Source organism: Anolis carolinensis, chromosome 4, assembly GCF_035594765.1.
Source record: "Anolis carolinensis isolate JA03-04 chromosome 4, rAnoCar3.1.pri, whole genome shotgun sequence".
NCBI lineage: Eukaryota > Metazoa > Chordata > Lepidosauria > Squamata > Dactyloidae > Anolis > Anolis carolinensis.
Window position 1 is genome coordinate 52,584,218 of NC_085844.1, and position 5,761 is coordinate 52,589,978.

A 5,761-nucleotide genomic window follows, 5' to 3' on the forward strand; every position below is an offset into this window, starting at 1 on the left:
CATAATATTCCTCCTTGTGCTAGGAGGGCATGAAAAAACCATGTGTCAGTTGATGGGGGGGGGGAAGAGGGAAATCCCTCCCCCCAGACTCCTGAGAGGGACAGTATAGCAGCCAGGTAAGTTTAACTTTGTTTTAGGGGGAAATTTAGAGTTTGGGGGAGGGGGTGAGAGCCTTCCTGGTATTTTTGGGCTCCTGGAGCCCAAAAAACTGAGGTGGCTGTGTGGTTTGGGCCCAGGAAACATGTGACGCAGTCCCCAGGTCCAATCCACACAGGGCCTACACCTGGTAAGACCCGGATCTTACCATAAGATCCTGATATTACCAGATGTTTAATTAATTTGGATCAAACCAAGGAAACACTGTTTTGTTCTGTATTAATTCGGTTTTACCGGAGGCGCTGTTTGGACGCCTCGGTAAAACCGAGGCAGGTCCCAGTTTTTGGGCCTGTCTGAAGTCCAGTGTGATACTATTTATGTTAACTGAAAAACTTGACTCACTGAGTTCAGAGAGAGCTGAGAGAATGAGACAATAGTCCTTCCTCTTTAGTCCCTTTATTTTGCCTTCCAGGGTTGATTATTTGTTGGAATCTCTAGAGTTTAATTATGAAATACACTTTGTCTTGAATTTACACATATAGAGGCCTTTCCACACTACACAATAATTATAACATTATGGTATCACTTAAACCATGCCAGTTTGGAAAAGCATTAGAACCCACTGGCTGAAAAATCTAAGTGTCTCTCCCCATAGGATTCCATGGGGTTTTGCCGTGACAATTAAAATGGAATCATAGCACTATAACACATAATATGAAAAGTTAGTCGATGTGCATGAAGTTCTAAGGCAATAGGTGGGGCACATACTGTCATTTTACAAATGGGCTGCAGCTATATTCTATTTCTGATGCTGATAACATCTGGTAGGATTCATTTCCCCTTTTGAAAACTCCCTCATGTTTCTTTAACTCAAAGGATACTTTCTTTAATTAGCAGAGAATAAGACATGGAAGAAAACAAACAGAACTGAGCCTTCAGCAAACCCTGGTGTGAGAATTAAAGTGTTTCAGGTCTATTCCTATTTTGAGTTTTGAAATGCTAACATATATAACATAACCAGGCCTGGAATCACTTTTTTTAAAAAAAAATACTGTATCTCCCAGAACTGCCCAGAAAACAATCACAACCATAAATCATGTTGGTTGGGATATTTTGGGAGCTGTAAAACAAAAGCTTTGCACACCACAGCCTGATATCACTAGCCATGATCAAGCACCAGTTCTTTTAGTCAGATTTTACAGAACTCTGAATTAAGTCAGTGCATTTTTACAGGTTTTAATGCATTCAAGTTTCTCTCTTTTTTGTTGTTGGTCAAAAGGCAGGTTCATGTAAACATGAATCAGCTTGATTCCAGTGAATGCAGGGTGTGTTAGAAACTATGCAGCTGATAAAGAAGTCTTTCTTTTTCTTTGCAGTCATGCCAAAATGCTAGGATGTCTTCCTTTTCTCAGACAATCCTCTTCTGAATCATGAGATTGGCCTTGTCTAGGTTTTACCATTACTGAGCAGAAAAGGCAGTTCATGGTCACTGTCCTTCAAAACATATAGGATTAGGAGGCACTTGTACAGATTTTGCTAATGCTGCTACTTAGAACACTAAATGTTTCTACTGGATGAAACAAGGCACACCCAGTCTCCTTAAGGGTTGAGCAGTTATCCAAACACTCCCAACATAACAAAGAAGTTATGTTTAGGAAAAGAAGCAAGAAGCCGAAGCAAGCCCAACCTGTTTGCCTGCTCTTTGCTTAGCCTATAATCTGTTCCTTTTGTTTTATTTAGGAATGTTAGTAACTTTCAAACTCTTATTTTTCTGTTTTTAAGTTCATGCATTTCCCACTTTATTCCTCGGGAGAGTTCACATGTAACATTGAACATTAGCACTACGTACATGAACTAGCAAGGGCCCCTTTTGTCTTCCTCTGCAGTTGAAGGATTTCACTTGCATGCAGTTTCACTTTTAAAGAATCCTGGCATATATTTTGTATGAATAAGATACTGTAACTGAAAATAGGGGTAGGCAAAGTGATTCTGGGACTGTACATCCAAGGGAATGTTTATAGACCCTTCTGACTATCAGGAAACATACAAGGCAGTACTGGGTTTCTTAAATTAAGCAATCAAGTTGGCAAGGCAGAAGCTGAACAACAACCAGTCCCAAACATACATCCAAGGTCTAGCAGAGAAATAACAAAATATGTGTTTTAAAAATAAATACATTAGACTAGATTTACTTATTTACTTAAGAAACTTATAGAAAAGGAGAAGAGAAAATGGCTGCAGGAAGCAATACAGGAAGAGAGTAGGTGTGGTTACAGTATTGCTGCAAACTTAATGAGTGTAAGCATGAAAAGATTGACTCCTTTTCAAGCTGAAACAAAAGTAAATTATAGGAATACAACAGTTAACAAAGCATCTGAAAAGGAAGCTCATTTTATGAAATCTTATATATATCTGCCCATCCTTTCTCTTTTTTAATCCTATGTCTAATTAGAAGTTTTTAGAAGTGTTGGTATGAGACTATGATGAAGGAACAGTGGAAAAACATCCTACTGTGCAGTATGTGCTTACCTACAACTGGCAAAGTGCTTCTAAACAGACGAAACGGGAAAAGATAAAAGCCTGAATCTCCAGGCACGTTAAATCTACATTTGGCCACCAAAATGAAAACCATAGGAAAAGTGGAAGCTGGTGAAAAAAAAATCCCTAGATGCAGTTTGAAATATGCATTGAAATGCCTTCAGTCTAAAAGGTTCAAAATATATTTTAGTTTACCTCATACAGAGTTTTACTAAACTGGTTATTTCACATGTGCACATTATTAGTTTTGAATGAAACTAATACTATATACAGTAGAGTCTCACTTATCCAACATAAATGGGCCGGCAGAACATTGGATAAGCAAATATGTTGGATAATAAGGAGAGATTAAGAAAACTCTTATTAAACATCAAAATAGGTTATGATTTTACAAATTAAGCACCAAAACATCATGTTATACAACAAATTTGACAGAAAAGTAGTTCAATACACAGTAATGTTATGTTGTAATTACTGTATTTACAAAATTAGCACCAAAATATCACATTATATTGATAATAATTCTTATTATTTTCTAATGGTTACAATTTATTCAATACAATTTATATTCTTAGTAATTTATGCTGGATTCTGTGCCCATTTGAACCATGGAAGTAGCAATGGCAATGCTGGCTTGGGACCACATGAATTAAAATCCAAATATATATATATATATAAACAGCCAATTCCCTCAATGTCCTGAATGCAACATATTGAAAGAAGAGCAAGAAAGCATATTTTAGAAAACAACCAATCATTTTCTTTATATCCTGTATGTTCTGTCTCAGACTGAGGGTGCGGCTATACTGTGGAATTAATGCACTTTGACACCTCTTTCATGATGCTATGGAATCATGAAAATTGTACATGTACAAGGTTGTTAGCCTTCTCTACCAAAGAGTGCTGTGCCTCACCAAACTATAAATCCCAGAATTCATTCAGTCATAGCAGTTAAAGTGAGGTCAAACTAGTACAGTAGTCTCACTTATCCAACGTAAACGGGCAGGCAGAATGTTGGATAAGCGAATATGTTGGATAATAAGGAGAAATTAAGGAAAAGCCTATTAAACATCAAATTAGGTTATGATTTTACAAATTAAGCACCAAAACATCATGTTATACAACAAATTTGACAGAAAAAGTAGTTCAATATGCAGTAATACTATGTAGTAATTACTGTATTTACGAATTTAGCACCAAAATATCATGATGTATTGAATACATTGACTACAAAATGTGTTGGATAATCCAGAATGTTGGATAAGCGAGTGTTGGATAAGTGAGACTCTACTGTAATATATATTTAAATAAAGCAAGAGGCTTCTAAATGAAACAAAGAAAAAAAAGCCCATAAAAGAAAAGAAAATTTATTGTGTCAGAAGTGAATTGAGAGTATAGTTATCATGTACTTAAAAACACAAAGTTAAGAACTTGGCATTGTACTAAATGTCCTTAGACCAGAAGGTGGCCACTTGAGTGCCTCTGGTGTCACTGTAAGAAGGTCCTCCATTGTGCATGTGGCAGGGCTCAGATTGCAATGTAATAGGGGGTCTGTGGTTTGCGCTTCTCCACGCTTGCATGTTGTGGACTCCACTTTGTAACCCCATTTCTTAAGGTCGGCTCTTGTGATGTCAGAGCGCAGTCTGTTCAGTGCCTTCCAAGTCACCCAGTCTTCTGTGTGTCCAGGAGGGAATCTCTCATCTGGTATCAGCCATGGATTGAGGTTCCAGGTTTTAGCTTGCCACTTTTGGACTCTTGCTTGCTGAGATGTTCCTGCAAGTATCTCTGTTGATCTTAGAAAGCTATTTCTTGATTTAAGGGATTGTGTGCTGACTGATATCCGAACAGAGGGTGGGCCAGAGATGTCACTGCCTTGGTCCTTTCATGTCAGGTGGTGCAATACCAGCTACATAGTATAATTTCTCCAGTGGTGTGGGGGGAAGACATCCTGTGATAATGCAGCATCTCTCATTAAGAGCCATGTCCACTGTTTTAACATGGTGAGATGTGTTCCACTCTGGGCATGCGTATTAAGCAGCAGAGTAGCAAAGTGCAAGGGCAGATGTCTTCACTGTGTTTGGTTGTGATCAGAAACGAGAGAAGCCTCCCCACAGGATCGTAACACATCCTGGCACCCCCTAGGCAATGTCTTTGTTGATGGCTTATTCTCTCACACCAGAAGCGACTTGCAGCATCCAACCAAACAAACTAATCTAAATAAAATGAAAGAATATGGATAGAATCTTGTAGCATAAAACAGATCCGTTCAAACAAAAGTTTGCTGAAATATACTGGACTGATCTTTTTAGTGGTGCAAGAACCTATCCCTTTCCATTCCATGTTATTTCTGTTATTCTACTAGTATATTATGGCATTTTCTTTTATTTGCTATTTATTTATTTGCTATAGTTATTTATTTGCTATATACCCTGAAGGGGACTCAGAGCAGCTTACAGACCATGGCAAAATTCAATGCCGTATTATACATACAAATAATAAATACTGTATAACATTTCAAATTATAAAACAGTTAAAACACATACATGCAATAAAACAGATTAAAAACATAGTTTCCCAATCACGTTCCCCTCCACAGGCCAAACATAAGCCTGCTAGTAAAAGTGGTCTTATGTTATTACCATGGGGTAGGCGATATAAAGTGTTAGTGTAAAAGGTAAGCCCAGGGCTGAGCAAGGCCGCAAAGCTGGATGACAAATACTCAGAAGTAATGCCTAGGATATATCTATATCTTCCCAGTAATACCACAATGTGATGGCTCCCCATTGAAACAAGTTACAATGCCCTATACTGAGTTTTTTTTTTTTAGTTTTCTTTAGTCAGAAGTAAATATCCAATCATTTATGAGTTTAAAAAAAATATTTTCTAAAGTATTTCTGTACCATCTTATATAGGTCTTAGGGCAGCTCATATGTTAAATAAATGTAAACAACTTAAACGTTAAAACAGTAAACACAATTTAAATAAACTAACATCATTGTAAACAAATTAACAAGTTAAAAACAGGCTGAAATTGTTTGGCAGAAAATTAGTCACCACACTCTGTGTATTAAACAAAAATGTGGTCGGTTTAAAGGGCTAACTTTAGAAATTGTGGTCTGAAGCTAAC

At 37.3% G+C, this 5,761-nt stretch overlaps 1 long non-coding RNA gene across 1 annotated transcript in view; it reads right to left on the reverse strand.

The window, feature by feature from the left end:
* Nucleotides 1-3,985: 3,985 nt before the first annotated feature.
* The window catches only part of LOC134298888 (uncharacterized), a 43,095-nt gene continuing 41,319 nt past the window's right edge, over nucleotides 3,986-5,761 (reverse strand). The window contains exon 4 of the long non-coding RNA XR_010006003.1: nucleotides 3,986-4,847. This is a non-coding gene — a long non-coding RNA (uncharacterized LOC134298888). The remainder of the gene's footprint in view (nucleotides 4,848-5,761) is intronic.